The following is a 23652-nucleotide window of genomic DNA, read 5'->3' as shown; positions in this document are numbered from 1 at the left end:
ACTTATTGAGAGCAGAAAGGTGGACTGCGTGTTTTTCAAATTTAAACTTCATTGTAAGTATTTCACATTACATTGGTTTCTCTTTATTCATGTTTCATCATTATTGTTGAGGCGAATTTAATCAGAAAGCTGAATGTCCTAGCACAGCTCATAGTTGGCTCACCTTAAGGGTTACAGAAGAATTAGGGACATACAATATTATCTCTTCCACAGTAAAGGTGTTTTTTGATTCAGTCTTTACTGAATGTTCATGTTAGTGTCCAGTGTTGCACTCACTGCTCTGTGGAACATGACTGAAGTTGCCGGCTCAGCTGGTTCTCCTTTCTATGCATTGTAAAGGAGATTGTCGGAGATCACTCTCCGCAGGGATAATTGGAATCTTGTAGGTGAACTCAAGGACTCAGCCAACCAACAATTAGGAATGGATCCACATGTCCTGATATTGTCCTTTAGGTGCCTCATTTTCTGATCAAAAACTCCCTTTCCCCACCACCCCTATCCCCACCCCTACCAGACCCAAGATGTCAGGCCCCTCCTATTTCAACCCTCCCTGTCCCCAACTCCACCCTCCGCCCTTCTTGGATCTTTCTGTGTTTGATTTCTGTTTTGAAATTGCCATCTGTATGTATTGTTCACTGGAAGCTTCCTGACAGAAGTATACCCACAGAGGGAGTCTGCAGGAAGAAGTGGAGAGCCTGAAGAATATGTTTTAATAAAAGGAGCCATGTTGCTCATACACTTTAATTCTTGGTGTCTCTGGGTGTTTCTATTACCGAGCACCTCACACACTCTGTAACTCCACATAGCCCTCCAACACTGAGTCACTCGTGCCAGTCCTGGGCCTCAATGCAAGCTGCCATTCTCATGCTCCCTCCCTGAGCTCAGGTACAATGCCAAATCTGACCACTCCATAATTTCATTCGTAACAACTTCAATTCTCTCTGCTCTGCAACACATCCCATTTTCAATTAGCTCTTTTTGCTTCAACTTTAAACATTCTGATCAGGATGACTTTGATAAACATAAAGATAATTCATCACTGTATCAAGATAGACATCCTAGAACTATGTCAGTCACTAGGACCACCTCAATGTCAGTCTGTTCATGATTCATTTAAAGCAAGATTACAGAAAAGGCAAATTACTGCAGTGATGAATCCCTGTTCCCCAATGGAGAGCCCACTGCCCATGTCCAACTGGGATTAGGCCTGTGTATGTGCAGTGTGGAGATGTTAGACTCATTTCACCATTGCTGCCCACAGAGTTGGTTGGTCAGAAATGAACCTGCAACATGAGCAAATAATTTGGAATTGAAGGAGGAACCTAATTATAAACAACATGAAAAGCAACAGCAGCAGTCAGAGCTCCTCTGTCAGGGACAGTCAGATCTGCCAAGGCTGGATCCTCATGTCTGGTTAACGTGTGGGTAGAAGACCATGTGGTTTCTCCATATTTGGTTGATTAAGTGAATGGGTAAGAATGTGGCAGACAGAATATAATTTGGGGACGTGTGAAGTCAGTCAAATATAGGAAAAACATAAAAGTGGAATATTTTGCATGGGTGAGTGACTGAAAAATGTTGTTATTCAGAGGGGCTTGGGTGTCTTTACACATGAAGCATAAAAAGGTAATATGCAGTTACAACAAGCAATTAGGAAAGCAAATGGTATCTTAGCCTTTATTACAAAGATAGTAAAGAGAAATAAATTTGACTTCAATTATATAGGTGACACCACACCCATAGTTTTGGCCTCCTTACCGAAGGTTGGATGAACTTTCCTTAAAGGGACTGCAATGCCTGTTTATTAGACAGATTACACACTCGAGTGATAGTGTGGGAAGGTGGAATTGAGGTAGAAGATCAGCCATGATCTTACCGAATGGTGGAGCAGGATTGAAGAGCCTCTGTTTTATTTGACTTTGGGAAAGACAAGGAGGTACAGCCCCTGGTGAGAACCATGATCTCTCTGTCAAAGGATAGTGTGGGGAGACATTGAGCTGGACACCTGGAAAGAGCCATTGTTTGGAATCACTGAGCAAAACAACTAAAGGGACCAGTGTATGTAAATGGGAAGGAATGCTCACTGTTGATGCTAACATGTTCGTATAATTTTGAATGAAGAGTAAATGCAGCAGTGTGTGTGGAAGTTAGAGTTATCTATCAGTAGAGGGCAATATTCTAAACAGGGTTTCAGTGCTGAATGTGTTGTTGGTGGAATTGTTCATAACCCCAATAACGGCACATATATGTAATCTGTCTAATAAACAGTCATTGCATTCCCTCTAAGGTAAATATATCCTTCCTTAGGAAAGGAGACCAGAAATTTGCACAGTACTCCAGAATAAACCCAATGTGTAATTAGTGGAAGGTTCAATCAGTTTAAGAATAGAGTTAAGCACATCTCACTGTTCGATGTCTATTGAGGTAACAAAACCTACCCATGAGGATTTACTATCTTTCTAAAACCTATTTGCATGAGCCCATGTGTGTTTAAAAAAAAGCAATGATAAATCTCGGATCAAAGTGTTGATTGTCTTGTTCCAAGTCCTGCCGGAATTCAGTCACAAGTTTTTCATATTGTTGTACATCAACTTGCTGGTCAAAAACCCTGCAACAGAATTAAGAATATATAATTTTCATTTTTGTTCCTCCTGACACAGCCCGTATGGAAGCCAAATGGATTGTCAGGACAATCAGCCCACTGAGGACCCACCACCATTCAGTTCATCCACAGCTGTAGTAACATAATAGATAAGATAGCCGAATGGGCAGACAAGTGGCAGATTGGATTTAATACAGAGAAATGACATTCAATGGCATTATCATCACTGAATCCCCTACTACCAAATTCCTGTGGGTTACCGTTGACCAGAAACTGAACTGGACTAGCCATATAAATACTGTGTCTACAAGAGAAGGGCAGAGGTTGGAAATCCTGTGGTGAATAACTTACCTCCTGACTCCCCAAAGCCTGTCCACCAACTACAAGAATGTGACGGAATACTCTCCGCTTGCCTGGATGAGTGCTGCTCCATCAACACTTGAGCAGTTTGACATTATCCAGGACAAAGCAGTGTCCCATCCACAAACATTCACTCCCACCACCAAGGATCATTAGACAGCATCTTCCAAACTCACAATCGCTACCATCTAGAAGGACAAAGGCATCAGATACATGGGAACACAACCACCTGAAATTTCCCTTCCAACCCACTCACCATCCTGACTTGGAAATGTTTCACCATTCCTTCACTTTTTCTGGGTCAAAATCCTGGAACACACTACAACCTGCACCTTGTGTGTATCAACACCACATGGACTGCAGTGGTTCAAAAAGGCAGCTCACCACTACTTTCTCAGGGCAATTCAGAATGGGCAATGAATGCTGCCCTAACCAGCGATGCATACACTCTATGAATGAACTAAAAACAAAGTGAGGTGATGCATTTTGCAGAAGGTATAGGGAGAGGAAATGGATACAACATGAAACAATTCTAAAGAGTGTGCAGGGATAGAGGGATCTTGGGGTGCATGGATCTTTGAATGTGAGAGTATATATTGAGAAAATATTCAGCAAAGTTCATGAGAACTTGGGTTTCATAAGTAGAGGTATTGATTACAAAAGCAGCGAAGTGATGCTAAACCTTTATAAAGATCTGGAGAGGCCACAATTAGAGTATCAAGTTCAGTGGTGGTCACCACGCTTTAGGAGGGATGTGAGGCTCCTTGATGGGGTGCAGAGGAGACTTACTCGAATGGTTCCCCGGGTGGGTGATGTTAGTGACGGGGTTGGGTTGGAAAAGCTGGGGTTGTTCTCCTTGGGGCAAAGGAGGCTGAGGGGTGATTGGATAGAGCTGTACAAGATTCTGACAGGGTTGAAGAGGTAGAAAAGGAAAAGCTGTTCTCATTAGCTGATGGTACAAGAACTAGGGGAGACAGATAGAAGACTTTGGGCGAGAGATTCAGGGGGAATCTGAGGAAAAACCTTTTTATGCAGCGAGTGGTAATGATCTGGAACTCACTGTTTATTAGGGTGGTGGAAGCAGAGATGATGAATGATTTCAGATGGAAATTGGATGGGCATTTGAGGGGAATAAACTTGCGGGGTCACAGGGTTAAAGGGAGGGTTTGGGACTGATTGGATTGCTCTATATAGTCAGCATGGTCTCAATGGGCTGAATTACCTCCTTCTGTGCAGCCATGATTCTATAGGCCAAATTTATTCTGCTCCCTTGAGGCAGGGTTGCTGGCAGAGAGGGCATTTAATTGTACGTGTTGGTGGTGGGTGGGCACCCCGCTGCCTTACTGCCTCCACCAAGATTAAATCCAGTGATGGGAGATTCGTGCCCAGGCAGCCCAACCCTTCCCAACCTGCCCTCAATGGAGGCACTTAAATGGACAATTCATGTCAACTTAAGAGCCTCTTCTTGTAGCTGATGGCCTTAACCCAGAGGCAGGAGGGCCTGTCACTATGCTGGTCGCTTTTGACATTTTGGGGGGGGGCATTTTGTTGTCAGGGGACTGGCTTCGGGTAGGCAGGCTGAGCCGTGGAGAGCCACCCTTCTGCCCTTTATTACTACACACTTCACCCCCTCTGCTGTGACCCTCTTTGATGTGATTCTCTTCCTCCCATCACTCACCTGTTATCTTGGGGTCCAGCACTAATCCTAGGCCTCTCAGGAACAGAGCCAACAGCAGCCACTACACCTCCTTGATGCTGACAAGTGCTGAGACCTGCTGACCTCTGATTGGCCAGCAGCATTTGGAGGGTGAGGTCTCTGTCCCCTGGGGACATTGATTCCGAGAAAGACCTGTCATTGGCCACCTGAGTGGCACTTAATGCAGCAGGCCCTCCCTAAAGGAGGTGATGCAGGGCCCTTGTTAGCTCTTCAGCCGAGATCCCCATCGCCTCCATTAAAATACCGCCCTATGAGTCTATGATCCACACATCCACTCAATTTATTTAATTTAGCTCTGCACTTTAGAGTGAATAGATTTGTAGTGGGTGTAGGGGACAGTATAGTCAGGCAGATAGATACAGTGTTCTGCGGCTGTGGGCAAGAGTGCCAGGGTTAGTGACGTCTGATCAGGGCTGGAGATGAACTTGCAGTGGGAGGTGGAGGATCCAGTTGTCATAGTGCACGTGTGGACCAATGAAATATGTAGGATGAGGAAAGAGGTTCTGCTTAGGGAGAATGAGTAGCTGTGGCTTAAATTAAAAAGCAGAGCTTCTAAGTTAATATTCCTTAGATTATTACCTGAACCACGAGCAAATTGGCATAGGATAAATCAGATGAGAGATTTAAATGGGTGGATCAAGGTGAATATACAATGGTATACATCCTATCGTAAAGATAGGCAGGTTGGCAGAGGGGATGGGGTTGCTTTGTTAGTAAGAAATTAAATTAAATCAATAGCAAGAAACAACATAGGGTCAGATGTTGTAGAATCTGTGTGGGTAGAGTTGTGGAACCACAAAGGTAAAAAAACTATAACGGGAGTTAAGTACAGGCCTCTGGATAGTAGTCAGGATGTGGGGCATAAGATACACCAGGAGATAGAAAAGGCGTGTAGGAAAGGCAAGGTTACAGTGATCATGGGGGATTTCAATACGCAGGTAAACTGGGAAAATCAGGCTGGTAGTGGATCCCAAGAAGAGGAATTTGTGGAATGTCTACGAGATGGCTTTTTGGAGCAGCTTGTGGTGGAGCCCACTGGGAACAGGCAATTCTAGATTTAGTGATGTGTAATGAGGCAGATTTGATAAGGGAGCTTAAGGTGAAGGAACCCTTAGGAGGAAGTGACCATAATATGATAGAATTTACCCTGCAATTTGAAAGGAAAAAGCTGGAATCAGGTGTAATGGTATTACAGTTGAATAAAGGTAACTACAGAGGCACGAGGGAGGAGCTGGCCAGAATTGACTGGGAGATGAGCCTAGCAGGAAAGACAGTGGAACAGCAATGGCAGGAGTTTCTGGGAGTAATTTGGGAGACACAGCAAAAATTCATCCCTAGGAAGAAGAAGCATACTAAAGGGAGGACAAGGCAACCATGGCTGACAAGGGAAGTCAGGGACAGCATGAAAGCCAAAGAGAAAGCATACAGTGCGGTGAAGAGCAGTGGGAAACCAGGGGATTGGGAAGCCTACAAAGACCAACAGAGGACAACTAAAAAAGAAATAAGGAGGGAGAAGATTAATTATGAGGGTAAACTAGCCAGTAATAAAAAAGAAGATTGCAATATTTTCTTTAGATATATAAAGGGTAAGAGAGAGGAAAAAGTGGATATTGGGCCGCTGGAAAATGACACTGGAGCAGTAGTAGTGGGGAACAAAGAAATGGCGGAGGAACTGAATAGGTACTTTGCGTCAGTCTTCACGGTGAAAGACACAAGTAATATCCCCAAAGTTCAAGAGAGTCGGGGTAAGACGTGAGTATGGTGGCCATTACCAAGGAGAAGGTGCTAGGAAAACTGAAAGGTCTGAAGGTGGATAAATCACCTGGACCAGTTGAATTACACCCCAGAGTTCTGAAAGAGACAGCTGAAGAGATAATGGAGGCATTAGTGGTGATCTTTCAGAAATCATTCAAGTCAGGGAGGGTCTCAGAGGACTGGAAAATTGCTAATTTAACCCCCCTGTTTAAGAAGGGAGTGAGGCAAAAGACGGGAAATTACAGGCTGATTACCCTGACCTCGGTCATTGGTAAGATTTTAGAGTCCATTATTAAGGATGAGATTTCAGAATACTTGGAAGTGCATGGTAAAATAGGGCAAATTCAGCATGGTTTCATCAAGGGAAGGTCATGCCTGACAAATCTGTTAGAATTCTTTGAGGAGGTAACGAGTAGGTTAGACAATGGAGAACCAATGGATATTATCTCCTTGGACTTCCAGAAGGCCTTTGACAAGGTGCCGCACAGGAGGATGCTCAGTAAGATAAGAGCCCATGGGGGTGGAGGCAAGGTACTAGCATGGAAAGAAGATTGGCTGTCTGGCAGGAGGCAGAGAGTGGGGATAAGGGGGTCCATCTCAGGATGGCATCCGGTGATGAGTGGAGTTCTGCAGGGGTCAATGTTGGGACCACAACTTTTCACTTTATACATTAATGATCTAGATGAAGGAACTGAGGGCATCCTGGCTAAGTTTGCAGATGATACAAAGATAGGTGGAGGGACAGGGAGTATTGAGGAGGTGGGGAGGCTGCAGAAGGATTTGGACAGGTTAGGAGAATGGGCAAAGAAGTGGCAGATGGAATACAATGAGGGGAAATGTGAGGTCATGCACTTTGGTAGGAAGAATAGAGGCATAGACTATTTTCTAAATGGAGAGAGAATTCAGAAATCTGGAGTGCAAAGGGACTTGGGAGTCCTAGTCCAGGATTCTCTTAAGGTCAACTTGCAGGTTGAGTCGGAAGTTAGGAAGGCAAATGCAATGTTGGCATTTATTTCGGGAGGACCAGAATATAAAAGCAGGGATGTGCTACTGAGGCTTTATAAGGCTCTGGTCAGACCACATTTAGAATATTGTGAGCAATTTTGGGCCTTGTATCTCAGGAAGGATGTTTTGGCCCTGGAGAAGGTCCAGAGGAGGTTCATGAGAATGGTCCCAGGAATGAAAGGCTTAACATTTGAGGAACATTTGAGGACTCTGGGTCTATACTCGATGGAGTTTAGAAGGATGAGGGGGGATCTGATTGAAACTTACAGAATACTGAAAGGCCTGGATAGAGTGGACGTGGAGAAGATGTTTCCATTAGTAGGAGAGACTAGGACCCGAGGGCACAGCCTCAGAGTAAAGGGAAGACCTTTTAGAACAGAGATGAGGAAAAACTACTTCAGTCAGAAAATGGTGAATATGGAATTCATTGCCACAGAAGGCTGTGGAGGCCAGGTCACTGAGTGTATTTAAGACCGAGATGGATAGGTTCTTGATTGGTAAGGGGATCAAAGGTTACAGGGAGAAGGCGGGAGAAACTTATCAGCCATGATTGAATGGCGGAGCAGACTCGATGGGCCGAATGGCCTAATTTCTGCTCCTATGTCTATGGTCTTATGGTGTGGGAGAATTAGGTTTCGATTCATGGTCGCTGGCACCAGTATTGGGGAAAGTGGGAGCTGTACTGCTGGGACAGTCTTAATATGAACTGTGCTGTAACCAGTGTTCTGGCGAGCCATGAAACTAGGTTGGCAGCTAGGACTTTAAAATAATTAGTGGGGCTGAGGGATCTAGTATTGGAGGATGTGATGAGAGAAGACAAGGTAGGAGAGCAAGCAATCAATAGGGGAAATGATAGTTGGAGTGTGGCAGGAAGGGACAGAGGGTAGAAACTTGTAAGAGTCCCAGCAGATAGACTGGAGGTTGTGAAAATGGAAAAAGCATAGAACTAAAGGCTCTGTATTTAATTGCATGGAGCATTCACAATAAAATGAATGGATTGAGTCCAAACATAAATAAATGTGTCTGAACTGATAGCTATTGCAAAGACATGGCTGCACGGTGACAATGGCTGGGATGTGAATATTTGAGGGTATGTGACATTTCAGAAGGACAGGAGCTTGGAAAATGTGGAAGGGTAGCTCTGTTGATTAAGTTTGGCATGAGTACCTTAGAGAGAGATGGCTTTAGTTTTAAAGATCAAGATGTAGAATCAATTTGGGTAGAGATGGAAGTCAATTGTGGGAGTGGTTTATTGGCCCCATAACAGTAACCACACTATAGGAGCGGGTATCAGAAAGGAATAATGGGTGCTTGTGACAAAGGTACAGCGATAATCATGGGTAATTTTAATCTACATATAAATTGTCGGGGGTTAGAGAGTGTAGTCAGTGTGCTGCAGTTTTGTCGGGGTTAGAGAGTGTAGCCAGTGTGCTGCCGTTTTTTTGGGGGTTAGTGTGTAGTCAGTGTGCTGCCGTATTGTCGGGGGTTAGAGAGTATAGTCAGTGTGCTGCCGTTTTGTCGGGGGTTAGAGAGTGTAGTCATTGTGCTGCCGTTTTGTCGGGGGTTAGTGAGTGTAGTCAGTGTGCTGCTGTTTTGTCGGGGGATAGAGAGTGTAGTCAGTGTGCTGCCGTTTTGTCGGGGGTTAGTGTGTGTAGTCAGTGTGCTGCCGTTTTGTTGGGGGATAGTGTAGTCAGTGTGCTGCTGTTTTGTTGGGGGATAGAGACTGTGGTCAGGGTTATGGGGTGTGGTTGGAGGGTCAGGAGACCAGTCAGGTGTGATGGGATGGAACGCGGCGGTTGGTGGTCAGGTAGTGGAGAGTAGGTGGGAGGTTGGGCTTAGTCAAGGGATTCAGGGTATAGTTGGGGGATGTGTGAGGTCAAGGGCCGACCATCGGTGTTTCTGGGCGAGAAGGGGGAGGTCAGTATGATAGTTAGCCAGAATTTAATTTTGTTTTTAATTATTCTAACTTTCCCTGAGTAACTATTCTCCTAAGAGAGTTGGAGCCATCCAAAGTCTCTGAATTAAATTGGAGTATCGGATGGTTCCCAGCGCAGGGTAATTGCCAATGGGAAGTTTGAACTTGAATACAATCCTTGCATGGGGTCTTCCGCGGGATGCCCCAGTGCATCTTCTGGGCTATCTCCTGGGTTTGACGCCCCAGGGAACAGAAGTTATGGGCCAGCAGGTCTAAGTCTGATGCTTTAAACTTAAATAAGGGCAATTATGAGGGTATGAAGATATGGCTGGTTAAAGTGAACTGGGGAAATAGGTTTAGAGATAGGTCATTGGAGATGCAGTGGCAGATATTTTAGGAGATATTTTATCACACTCAGCAAAGATACATTCCAGTGAGAAAGAAAGATTCTAGGGGAGGAACACACAATCCATGGCTAACGAAGGAAGTTAAAGATAGGATCAAATTGAAGGAAAGAGCAGAGAATTCCATGAAGATCAGAAAATTGGACTCGAAATAAAAACAACAAAGTATGACTCAAAGAACAATGAGAATAATAATAATAAGAAGAAAAATAAAGAGAAAGTAGAACATGAGAGAAAATTTGCTGGAAGCATAAAAATGAATAATACGCGTTTCCACAATTATTTAAAAAATATTGGAATAACTAAGGCGAATGTTTGTCCTCTAGAGAATGTGTCTGGAACTAATAATGGAAAATAAGGACATGGCAGGTGAATTTAACATGTATTTTACATCTGTCTTCACTATAGAGTTGAAAATAACATCCCAGTGATAATTGTGAATCAAGAAGTGAAAGGGAAGGAGGAACTTATAACAATTACAATCACCAGGGAAAGAGTACTGAGAAAATTATTGGAATTAAAGACTGACAAGTCCCCAGGCCCTGATGGTCTTCATCCTAGAGTCTTAGAAGTAATGGCTGCTGAGATAGTAGATGCATTGGTTTTAGTTTTCCAAAATTCCCTAGATTCTGGATGGGTTCCTTCGGATTGGAAAATAGTGAATGTAATTCCTCTTGTCCACTTTGGCTGGAAGAATAGAAAAGCAGCAGATTGTTTAAATGGAAAGAGATTGCAGAACTCTGAGGCACAGAGGGATCTGGGTGTCCTGGTAGATGAATCACAAGAAGTTAGTATGCAGATACAGCAAGTGATTAGGAAGGGAAATGTTATCATTATTGCAAGGTGACTGGAATATAAAAGTAGGGATCTTTGCTACAGTTCTACAGGGTATTGGTGAGACCACATCGAGAGTACTGTGGAAAGTTGTGGTCTCCTAAATTAGGAAAGGGCAAAATTGACTCAGAAGCAGTTCAGAGAAGATTCACTCTAATGATTCCTGGGATGAGTTATCTTATGAGGAAAGGAAGGGCATGTTGGGCCAGTTGGAGTTTCGAAGAATGAGGTGATCTTATTGAAACATAAAAGATGCTGAGGGGGCTTGACAGAGTGGATGCTGAAGGATGTTTCCCCTTGTTGGAGAGACCTGAACCTGAGAGCAAAGTTTAAAAATAAGATCTCGCCTACTGAAAATGGACATGAGATGAACTTTTTTTCTCTCAAAGGGTCTTTACTCAGTGGAACCCTCTTCCCCGGAGAGCAGAAGAGTGTCATTCAATAGTTTTAAGGTGGAGGGAGATAGATTCTTGACTATTAAGGGAGTGAAATGTACAGGAGGTTGGCAAGAAAGTGAAATTGAGGCCGCAATCAGATCAGCCATGATCCCAGTGAATAGCAGAGAAGACTCCAGGGGCTGATGGCCTACTCCTGCTCCTAATTTATATGTTTGTATGATCTTGCTGTGCACAAATTGCCTGCAGCATTTTCTGCTCTCTTCAACTCTACCACATACTGCCAACCCATATAAAGGATGACCCACACCCAGCTGATATCTCAGAAACTCCTCCCACCCCAACTTCTGCTCTTTGAAGGGAACACTTCCACTTTCTTTGATCGTTTAAAATCTGAGGACAGAATCTGTGATCGGGAGTTCCTGGAGTGAATTGTTGTTCACAGGGGTCACTGCTTAGGAATTCACAGGACCCAAGTATGAAATTCTGTCAATAATTTAAACAAAGTGAAAACTAGGCCATAATTTTACCAAACAGCAATCTTTGCAATCACAATTGCTCACTGTAAAAGCTCAATATGCAAACTCCACAGATGACAAAATAGCATCACCGTTCATTGCAGCAGGAGGACAATGTCCACATCGGAGATCGTCCTGTGTAGTGACCCTCACTGATAGTGTGAATTAGTGAAGGTTGAGTGAGGAAAGGACTGGGCCCAGCTTGATCCTCTCTGAGATCAGCAAATCACACCGACATTCATCATCCAGACACAAATGAGGAAAATGACCCCTCCACAGGGTACGGGAATGGGGTCAGTAACATTGGAACTGTGCCATTTATGACTAAGCACAGAAAGAGCGGAGAAAGAGACAATTAAACTAATTAGAATAGAACATCAGACCTCAATAAGATGATGAAATGTAATGGTTTTGTGTGAGGCACTGATTAACCATAGAACCATAGAAAAGTTATAGTGAAGAAACAGGCCATTCAGCCCATCATGTCTACACCAGCCAAAAAAGAGGAAAACAAAACTAACCGCTTATTTTAATCCCACTTTCCAGCAATAGGTCCGTAGCCTTTCAGGTTACAGTGCTTCAGATGCAGATCCAGGTACCATTTAAAAGAGTTGAGCATTTCAGCCTCAACCACCAGCTTAAGCAGTGAATTCCAAAGTTTTTCCACAAATCCCCTCTAATACTCCTACCAATCACATTAAATCTATGTCCTTTGCTAATTGACCCCTCAGCCAGGGGAATCAAGTCTTTCCTGTTTCCCCATTCTAGGCCCCACATAACTTTGTACACCTCAATTAGCCTCCTCTGTTCTGAGGAAAACTACCTGAGCCTATCCAATCTCTCCTCTTAGCTGCAATTTTGAAGCCCTGGCAACATTCTTGTAAATCCCCTCTGCACTCTCTCCTGAGCAATTATGTCCTTCCTGTAATGTGGTGACCAGAACTGTGCACAGAATTCCAGCTGTGGCCCAATCAGCATTTTATAAAGTTCCATCATTACATCCCTGCTTTTATATTAAATAGCTCACCTGATAAAGTTAACCACCTTGTCTACCTGTCCTGCAACATTCAAGGACCTGTGGACATGCGCTCCAAAGTTTCTCACTTCCTCAACCCCACTCAATAATTTCCCGTTTGTTGAATATTCCCTTGCTTTCTTTGCCCTCCCCAAATGCGTTTCCTCACACTTTTTCGGATTGAATTCCATTTGCCATTTCTCCGCCCACTCAACGAAACCATTAATATAGTTTTGGAGTCAACAGCTGTCCACTTCACTATCATCTGCACAGCCAATTTTTGTGTAATTTACAAATTTCCCAATGATACCTCCCGCATTTACATCTAAATCATTAATAAATACAACAAACAGCAAGGTCCCAACACTGAGTCCTGTGGAAAACCACTGGAAACCCTTTGTTTCCTGTCACTGAGCCAATTTTGTATCCAACCAGCCACCTTCCCCTGTATCCAATGGGATCTCACTTTTCTGAACAGTCTGCCATGCGGGACCTTGTCAAATGCCTCACTAAAATCCATATAGATAACATCCACTGCACTACTCTCGTCAATCCCCCTTTTTACTTCTTGAAGAAATTTTTAATTAAGCTCGCAAGACACAATATTCCCTAACAAAGCCATGCTGACTATCCATGATCGATCTGTCCCAGTTCATCCTGTCTCTCAGAGGTGTCTCCAATAATTTGCCCACCACCAAAGTCAGACTGTCTGGCCTGTAATTTTCTGGCATATCCCTCACACCCTTTTTAAAAAATGGTATGATATTCGCAGGCCTCCAATCCTCTGTGAGCTCGTCTGTGTCTAGTGAGGATTGGAAAGTGACCCTCAGGGCAGCTGCGGTTTCTTCCCTGGCTTGATTCAACAGCCTGGATACAATCCATCCAGCCCTGGTGATTTATCCACCTTCAAGGATGCCAGTCCCTCCAATACTTCCTCTCCCACTATCCTTATTGTATCTATATAAAAGAAGGATGTGAATTTGTTCTTCCAAAAATAAACAACGTGGTGGTTGTGAGAATATCGGAAAAACAGGAGCCAACTCCATAGGAACCTGACTAATGTGAACAGGGAGGTCTTGCTCTGTTCTTAGAAGAAGGAACTGCAGATTGTGAGATATGAACCATTCCATTATATAATAAATATTGACCAATGTTCCCATGTACCCAGATGAGCCCATTAATCATAGCCTGATTCTAGGTTAGGTGATGTTGACAGAAGAGCTGAGTTAAAGTAATATCAAACTCAATGTATCAGTAACTAATTTCACCTGATATAGTACCAATCAGCTGGTCGACTCCTTAGTTGAACTGTTTGATCTGTTGGTTCTGGTGGATTGATGACTTCAGCAACTATCACAACAGATATAAAGAATGTCTGTTCCATTGTGCCATTTTTCATGGATCCAAAAACTACCCAAGGTGCAGAGATGGGAACAATTGTACTTGTAGACAAAGAAACACATGTTACAGCATTGCTACTGGTGAGTCAGGGAGACTTTGCTGAGATGTGGAAAACACTGATGTGGTTACATTGAATCATAGACACACAGAATGATACAGCCTCCAGGCAGGCTGCTCCTGTGTTGTTTGGTGGACATATCCCACTAATCACCCTGACCTCCTCTTTTCCCATAGACACACAAAAATGTTCCCCATTATCTCAAGAATTGTCTTTTGAATTTTACTATTGAACTTGCTTCACCACCAGTTCAGGCAGTGCTCTCCAGATCACAGTGACTCATTGCTTAAATAAATGTTGCACCTGATCCTTTTGCCAATCATCTTAATTCTATACACTCTGGTTATCGACTGCTCTGCCACTGGAAACAGTTTCTCCTTATTTATTCTGTCAAACCCCTTCCTGGTTCTGCAAACCTCTCTCAAATCTCCTGGCAACTTTCTCTGCTCGAAGGAAATGACCTCCCACCTCTCCAGTCTCTCCATGTAACTGAGGCCCATCCACATTCCTATTGTTCTAGTAAATCTCTTCTGCACCCTCTCCAAGGCCTTGATCTCCTTCCTATTGTAAAGAAACCAAAGATGTGTCTGGAGGAGGTGTGCTTGATGGAATCTAACTGCTACCGCCTGAAAACAAAAAGAGCAAAACAAGAGAGAAAAAAGGAAACCAGCAAAGAGAAAGGAAAGGAAATGGAGGCAGATGTTCTGATGAGAGTCATTGGAACATGGCAGGAGACTGTGGACAGCAAGATCAGCATGGAAACAAGATGGAGAATTAAAATGACAGGTGACCAGAGGCTTGAAGACTGAAGGGAATGTTTAGCAAAGCAATCGCCTGATCTTACTTTCATAAAAACATACAACTTCGGAGCAGGAGTAAGTCATTTGGCTCCTCGAGCCTGCCCCACCATTCAGTAAGATCATGGCTGATCTGATTGTGATCTCAACATTCTTACCTACCCCCTGTACCCTTTGACTCCATTGTTGTTCATGAATTTTTCTATTACTGCCTTAAAAATATTCAGTGACCTGCCTCTACCTATCTCGGGGAAAGTGGGTTATACAGACGCATGACCTTCTGAGAGAAAATAAAATTCTCTTCATCTGTCTCTTAAATAGGAAACCCATTACTTTTAAACTGTGTCCCCCAGTTCTAGTCTTTCCAACAAGGGGAAATATCCTCTCAACATCCACCCTGTCCAGTCTCCTCTGGGTTGAATATGTTTCAATAAAATCACCTCCATCTTCTAAACTTCAATGGATACAGGCCCAACCTGCCCATCTTTTCCTCATAAGATAATCTGCTCAGCCCAGGAATCAGTCGTCTGAACCTTCTCTGAACGGCTTCTCACGCAAATATGTCCTTTCTTAAAAAAGGAGACCAAAACTCTACACAGTACTCTAGATGTGGTCTCACAAATGCCCTGTAAAACTGCATGAAAAGCATCACTACCTTTATATTCAACTCCATTACTCAAGGAGAGTCTGGGCAGGAGGAGTGGGCCTGGGCATGCTGGAGTTTGAAATAAAATGTGAGAGAAAAAAATAAATCAAAATGTCTCATCACTGGAAAGTATGAATTGATTTGCTGGTGAATATTGTAGCTTGTTTCCCTATCTCCAAAGATAAGGAGATAGTTTAAGGAGCAGGGAAATTAAAACTATAAAAAGAAATTAAGAAAGTCAATGAGGTTTAAATAAAACATTTGGTTACATTCCCTATGTTTCAATGGCATCAGTAGAAAGGAAGTGAGTTGCTGCTGAGCCTTTATTTTTTTAAGTAGTAAGCTGTATTAGTGGTAGTAAGTTTCCTTACCTAACAGATAGAGGAATGAAAGGGCAGATCCGACCTCTTGAATGCACATCCTGTGCTATGTAGGAACTCCAGAATGCTTGTGCAGAAATTGTCATCAGTTGTAACAGCTCGAGCTCTGAGTTTCAAAGCTTGAGCAGCAGCTGTTATCACTATGGAACATCTGTAAAGTTGAGACATTTGCGATAGCATGTTTTTAGATGTGGTCACCCCTCAGTTTAAGAGTGTGTGGAGAGGAGGCGAATGGGTGACCACCAGGCAGTCAAGGAGAAATAGGCAGGTAGCGCAGGAGCCCCCTGAGTACACCCCACTCTCTAACTGGTATTCAGTTCTGAATACTGATGAAAATGATGGTTTCCAGAAGGAAAAAAACAATAAGAACTGGGAAATAAGAATACTGGTCTGAACTGGTCTTGTATACCTTAAAATGGAACACCAGTAAAACTAGGAAATAAGAGTTAAAAACAAAAAAACTGCGGATGCTGGAAATCCAAAACAAAAACAGAATTACCTGGAAAAACTCAGCAGGTCTGGCAGCATCGGCGGAGAAGAAAAGAGTTGACGTTTCGAGTCCTCATGACCCTTCGACAGAACTTGAGTTCGAGTCCAGGAAAGAGCTGAAATATAAGCTGGTTTAAGGTGTGTGTGTGGGGGGCGGAGAGATAGAGAGACAGAGAGTACTGGTCAAATCTGTTTTTACCTCATGGCAAGTCACCATTGGCCCAGCTGTAGAGGGACACATGAAGAAGACTGGAAGAGCAATATTAATAGAAAATTCAATAGGTAGGGGACAGATTGTTTTTGTTCTGTGACTGAAGACATGAATCTGGATGGTATATTGCCTCCTTGGTGCCAGGTTCAGTGATGTCACGGATCAGCCACTGAGCACCCTACTGGGGAAGGGTGAACAACCAGCAGTCTGGCCCATAGCAGTACCAACGGCACAGGTAGAAAGAGGAATATAAAGCCCTCCCTCCTGCTCTATCTCACCAGCTATGTGCTCATCTGCTCTGTACTCTTATTTCTACTCACTTGGATGTGGTACTCTGAGTCATCTGAAGATTGCAACTCTTGAGGTCCTGCTTGCTATCTTCCTACCTAGCTCTCTAAATCCTGACTGTAGGGTCATATTCCTCTTTCTACCTCTTCTCTATTCTTCTATTCTCTTCCAGTCTTCTTCATGTGTCCCTCTACAGCTGGGCCAGTGGACGTGCTAATGACTTTCCAGGAGGTAAAAACAGTTATTCCAGCATTCTTATTTCCTAGTTTGACTGGTGTTCCATTTTAAAGTATACAAGTGGGTTCAGAGTAAGGGGGGGAGTAATAATGTCTAAACTAATGTTACTGTGCACTCATGTGAATACATGGAGTGTGGTTAATAAGATTGGTGAGTTTCAGGCAGAAATGGTAATGTGATGTTGTGGCTCTAACAGAGACCTCGCTCAAAGAAGGGCAGAAGTGGGGATTAAATATTCCTGGATACAAGGTGTTCAGGAAAGATAGGAAAGGGGGAGCGTGGCAGCACTGATTAAGCAGAACATTGCAAAGCTGGATGGGAGTATGCCCCAGAGGGGTCAAGGACAGAATATATCTGGCTAAAGCTAAGGAATAAAAAGTCTTGTCATTACATTGTCTGATGTAGTCTAAGGCCACCAACGAATGGGGAAGATGTACATTTTGCAAGGAGATTATAGAGAGATGTCAGAAATACAGAGTATTCATAATATGGAACTTCATCTGAATATAGACTGGGATAAAAGGAATGGAGAGGACAGTGAGGGGCAAGAGTTCCTAGATTGTGATCAGGAGAATTTTCTACAGCAGTATTTTTCTAGTCCAACAAGAAAGGATGAAATGCTAGATCTGGTTCTTGGGAATGCGATGGGTCCAGTTGATCAGAAGGAGAGCATTCATGGGACAGTAATTATTGTGTTTAGGTTGATTATGGAAAAGGACAAAGAACAATCCATAGTCAGAATAATTACAGGGGGAAGCGATTTCAGTGGCGTAAGGGTGGATCTGGCCCAGATAAACTGGAGTCACAAGTTAGCAGTTGATTGGACAACAGGCTGCCTTAAAGGGAGAAAGTGATCACTCACCATCAAGGTATATTCCCACAGATAGGAAAGTTAGAGCTAACAAATCCAGAGCTACTTGGATGAAAAAATGGATAGAGATTAAGCTGAAAAAGAAAAAGTGTGCACATGACAGATGTCGGGTTGGTAATGCAGCTGTGAACCAGGCTGAATATAAAAGCTTCAGAGGGGAATTGAAAAAGCAAATGAAAATAGCAAAGGGAGAGAATGAGATGAGACTGGCAGCTAACATAAAATGGAATCCAAAAGTCTTCTGTTGGCTTTCATCTTTTATTTCATAATTGCATTTTGTAAAGAGGCCTTATTATGAGTGCTAACTTACAAGGAAACAGAGTTGGTCTGAAATGAGCATTTGGGGATAAGTTTTGAAATTGATTTGTTGCTGCTGCATTTCAAAGGAATCTCAAAGGTACAAGAACAGGAGATTTGTGAGTAAACAGGGGCAGGTGTTTTAAATTTTATGGACCCGAAATAGAGGTAAAATAGGAACATGAAAGATTTTGATATTTGGAAGCCTGAATTTTCAAAGAGATAATTAAAGACAATGGAGAACTAAGATGAAAGGGGTGAAAAGGTATTTATACAAATGGGTTTTCAGCTGTAGCAGTTGCTGTCCGACCGAAGGCCAACCCCAGTGTTTTGGAGTGTGCAGAAAAGCTCTGAAAACCTTTCAATTGATGAAATAAACTCAGTTTCGGGCCAGGAGAATATGTGTACTGAGAAACACTTTGTTCTAACTCTCCCTTTGGAAGAGCCACATAAGCGTGGATTTGTTCTGGGAAGTCGTGGGTTGTACTTCTGTTTAAAGTGAAAGCAATTTCTCTGTTTGGGGAATATTTCCTGGATTTTATAATTAAAAATCTGTAAAGGCTGTTGTGAAAAAATAGTTTTATTGTGTAACTTTGATAAAGCATTTTGGGTGTCATTTTGTACAATTTATATTCATGCTGTAACTTTTATTTTGCATGTTTAAGTTTCATCTCTTTTTTTTCTTTTAATAAACATGTTAATTTTTCAATTTTTAAAAGTATTAACTGGAGTCCTGTACTTTTGTGTTTTGTAGCTTTCCCTCCTCATTTCTACAATACAGAAAAATAAATTCTGATCAGCTGAGGGGGTTTCAATCTGAGATCTGGTTTGCTGAGCATCAACATCAGCTGCAGCTGAAACAAGACCTAAAGGTTGAGGAGCCCCCAGGACCGGATGGCCTACATCCGAGGGTCTTAAAGAAGTAGTGGCACAGATTAGAGATGCATTGATTACAACCTTGTAAAATTCCTTAGATTCTGAAAAGGATCTAGCGGACTGGAAAATAACTAAAGTAACACCTTTATTCAGGAAAGGAGGAAGGAAGAAAACAGGGAACTATGGGCCAGTTAGCCAAATATCAGTCAAAGGGAAAGTGCGAGAATCCATTATTAAGGAGGCTACAGCAGGATACTTGTTCAGGCAGAACCAACATGGCTTTGTGAAAGGGAAATCGTTTTTAACAAACCTGTTCAAATTTTATGACAAAGCAACACTCAAGATGGATGAAGGGGAACCTGTGGATGTGCTGCACTTGGATTTCCAAAATGCATTTGATAAGGGACCACATCAAAGATTACTACACAAGATAAGAACACTTGGTTTAATGGGTAACATATGAGCATGGATAAAAGATTAGATGGCTGACAGGAAGCAGAGAGTACAGATAAATGGTTCTTTCTCTAATTGGCAAACTAGTGGAGTTCCAGAGGGTTCAGTGCTGGGGCCTCAAATGTTTACAATCTATATCAATGACTTGCATGAAGGGAGTGAATGCAAATCCAGTTCTTTCACTGTGGCTGGGTCAAAATTCTGGAACTCCCTCCTTAACAGCACTTTGGGTGTATCTACACCATAGGGTCTGCAACAGTTCAAAAAGGCAGCTCATCATCACCTTCTCAAGGGCAATTATGGATGGGCTATAAATGCTGGCCTAGCCAGCGATGCCCACAACCCCTGAATGAATAAACAAAATATGTATGTTAGTTAAATTTGCCAAGGTCACTAAGGTATGTAGGAAAGTAAGTTGTCAAGAGGAGGTAGTAAGTCTGCAAAGGTATAAAGACAGATTAAGTGAGTGGGACAAATTTGGCAGATGGAGTGTAACATGGGTAAATGTGAGCTTGTTCACTTTGGCAGGAAGAATAGAAAAGCAGTATAGTATTTAAATGGAGAGAGATTGCAGAACCGAGTCGTACAGAGGGATCTAGGTGACCTCATACATGAATCACATAAGGTTAGTGTGCAGGTACAGCAAGTGATTAGGAAGGCAAATGGAATGTTGGTGTTTATTGCAGGAGGAATGGAATATAAAAGTCAGGAAGTTTTACTACAGCTGTACTGGGCCTTGGTGAGACCATATCTGGAGCACTGGGCAGCTTTGATCTGTTTAAAAATAAGGCATAATTGTTTTAAAAGCAGTTCAGAGAAGAATCACTGAAGATGTCTTATGAAGAAAGGTTGAACAGGTTAGACCTATACCCATTGGAGTTTAGAAGATTGAGTGGTGATCTTATTGAAACATACAAGATCCTGAGGAACATGACAGGTGGATACCCAGAGAATGTTTCCTGTTTTGAGGTGACTAAAACTGGGGAACATAGTTTAAAACTAAGAGGTCTCCCTTGAAGGCAGAGATTAGGAGAACATTTTTCTCCCAAAGGATCGTTGGTGTGTGGAATTCTCTTCCCCAGAAAGTACTGGAGGCTGGGTCTTTGAATTTATTTAAGGCAGGGTCAGAAGATTTCTGTTAGTCAAGGGTTATGGAGGGGCAGACAGGAAAGTGGAGCTGGGACCACAGCCAGATCAAACATGACCTTACTGAATGGTGGAGCAGACTCAAAGTGCCAAATGGCCTGCTCCTGCTCCCATGCTCCTCTGCTCATATTGGATGTACTGTTAGAGCCTCCTTATTTTTTGTTGCATTTCCCAACATTAATATCATCTGCAAATCTTGGCATTATACCTTGCATTCCCGATTCTAGGTCATCAATACTTATCAAAAGTGTAATAGTCCCTGACCCCTGGAGAACACCACTGTTTTCTTCCTTCCAGCCTGAAAAACAACTGTCCACCACTACTCTGTGTTCTGTCACTTAGCCAATTCTGTATTCACACTGACAACCCCTTTAATCCCATGGGCTTTAATTTTAATAACAGTCTATTATATATTAATTTGTCAAGCATCTTTTGAAAGTGTGTGGACATAATATCAACCATACTCTCATCCACCTTTAACCATTAAATATCTCAATGAAGCTCGTCAAACATGATTTATCTGTAACAAGACAGAATTTCCTGCCACTGAACCTCAGTCTGGACCCAGCATTCCAGCAGCTTCCAGTAACCTGAGAGAGATGCAATGTATCAGCTTCCACAAGGGTACATGTCGACTCCACTAGTGAGATTCAAGCCTGGCATATGAAGCCTTTATTATACCAGGAAAATTCAACTTGAGTTTGGAATCCCATCCCACTATGGGCAGGATTTTCTGTGCCCACTGGAGTCGGCATGATTGGTGGCATGAGCAGATAATATGGTGCGACTGGTTTCATGACAGCAGTAAACCAGTTCGCGATGGCCCGCTCAGCCCGCTATCAGACATCATTGTAACTCATTAGGAAACTCATTGTAAAACATCTGCATATCATTATCAGGCCAGCTCACCAGCTCACCCCCTCCCCTGGGTCATGCGTCCATGTCAGCAGGATAGTCCGCCAACGTGTTTCACAACAGCACATAAAAGGAGTGAGCTTGGCGGCTGCACTTTGAGGGGAACTCGGAGGTGAGTACACAGTAACTTTGTGCAGCTCTCGCCAGGGTCACCTGCTGGACTTCAAGCTTCAGGAGCATCAGGGGGGTCGGGCTTAAGGGCAGCCACGATGCTCACAGCTCCTTGCAAAGTCAGCATCCCAGTTTGGACCAGTCTCCCCAATAGCTCAAGCTAATAGGGCAGCCATGCAGTGCACTATTCTCTGACCATCCAAGTGGTGGCCAGCGCTGTCCGGGAAGTGTTAAGGGGCCATTACACTTAACCAAGACAGGTTCTTAGTGCACCCATGCTAACCACATGTCTCTCACTTTCATCCTGCAGGCTGAGTACATCAGGATCATGGAGCCTGGTGAACTAGCTGTATGCCTGATGGCCTACAGGATGCAAAGACGACAGAGGAGAGAGCGACTGAAGATCCTGGCTGCATAGAGGCAGGAGCAGCAAACGCAGGAAGAAGGGGCAGCTGGTGCTCCAGCAAATGTCACGCAAAACCCCCAGCGAGCCATTGCAGGCCAGCGCCTAGCCAGGGTCTATAGAAGTCGCCTTTCATTCCTGCAGATGATCGAGAACCAGTGTCGCCGAAGACTGCGCATGTCTAGGGAACTGGCCATTCACATCTGCCGGTTCCTGCAGGATTTGATACCACATGGACATGGAGGGTATCCACTGCCAGTGGCAATGAAATTGACAGTGTTGCTCAATTTCTGTGCCAGTGGCTTCTTTCAAGGCTCCACAGGTGACCTCTGTGGGGTATCACAAGCTTCCACCCACAAATGCATCCATGAGGTCACGGATGCCATCTTCACAAGGACACACAACTTCGTGCGTTTCACCTGGTACCAGGACAGCCAGGATGCAAGAGCGATTGGATTGACTCAGATCTTGGGTTTCCCATAGGTGCAGGATATGATTGACTGCACCCATGTGGTGCTCAGGTCTCCATTGCAACACAGTGGACTATATCAACCACATGTGTTTCCATTCGCTGAATATGCAGCTAGTGTGTGACCACCAGAAACACATCCTGCAGGTGTGTGCACGGTTTCCAGGGAGTGTGCACGATGCCTACATCCTCAGTCAGTCACAGATCCCTGGAGTTTTGCAGGGTCCTCAGAGGCTGCAGGATTGGCTCCTCGGGGACAAGGGCTACTCACAGAGGCCGGGGCTGATGACACCCGTGTGGCAGCCTCAGACTGCAGCAGAACAACGGTATAATGAGGCTCATGCTGCAACTCATAACTTGCTGGAGCAGACCATCGGGATGCTGAAGATGAGGTTCCGCTGCCTGGACCTGTCTGCTGGAGCCCTGCAATACAGCCCGCAGAGGGTAACACACATTGTTGTCATCTGCTGCGCCCTTTACAACCTGATCCTGCAACATGGAGAGGAGCTGGCTGAGGAGGAAATGGAGGAGCTGCACGTCTCCTCTGATGAGGAGGACACCGACAGGGATGAGGATGAGGGTGAGGGGGTACTCAGAAGCGACAATGATGGGCATGAAGCCCTCGCACTGACTAGATGAGGCAGGCGTGGTCAGGAGGTCCTCATAGCTGCTAGATTTGTGGAGGATGATGATGACATACAGTGAGGAGACACCATAGTTCATCCCATCGCATCTGTTAGTGTTTGACTCCTGTCTGGCTTATGGCAGTGCAAATACCCTCTGTGATAATGCACCTGTCATGGAGACAGAGTGGAGGCCCTAATAGTTGCTTGATTGCAGGAGGATGATGATGACATGCAGCGAGGACACTCCATAGAACTTCACATAGTCTCTGACAATGTTTGGCTCCTGTCTGGCTGAGAGGCAGGTCGTCTGTGCTCTGTGATCAGGGACATGTCATAGAGACGCAGCCATGAAATTTTAGAAGCATCTGATCCTTTGTCCACCTTCAGCACCTGAGCCCTTCAGGAGCACAGCGTCACTGGTCACAGGTGCTGAAGAGACGGGGGTCAGCCCCTCCTTA

At 43.8% G+C, this 23652-nt stretch overlaps 1 long non-coding RNA gene across 1 annotated transcript in view; it reads right to left on the bottom strand.

Annotated features, from left to right (window-relative positions):
* Positions 1-576: 576 nt before the first annotated feature.
* The window catches only part of LOC121278319, a 41051-nt gene continuing 17975 nt past the window's right edge, over positions 577-23652 (bottom strand). Inside the window, exon 3 of the long non-coding RNA XR_005943102.1 lies at positions 577-2608. This is a non-coding gene — a long non-coding RNA (uncharacterized LOC121278319). The remainder of the gene's footprint in view (positions 2609-23652) is intronic.

The sequence above is a fragment of the Carcharodon carcharias genome, chromosome 5 (assembly GCF_017639515.1).
Source record: "Carcharodon carcharias isolate sCarCar2 chromosome 5, sCarCar2.pri, whole genome shotgun sequence".
NCBI lineage: Eukaryota > Metazoa > Chordata > Chondrichthyes > Lamniformes > Lamnidae > Carcharodon > Carcharodon carcharias.
The sequence above is the reverse complement of the archived record's forward strand: the minus strand, read 5'-3'. Positions and strand labels throughout refer to the sequence as shown.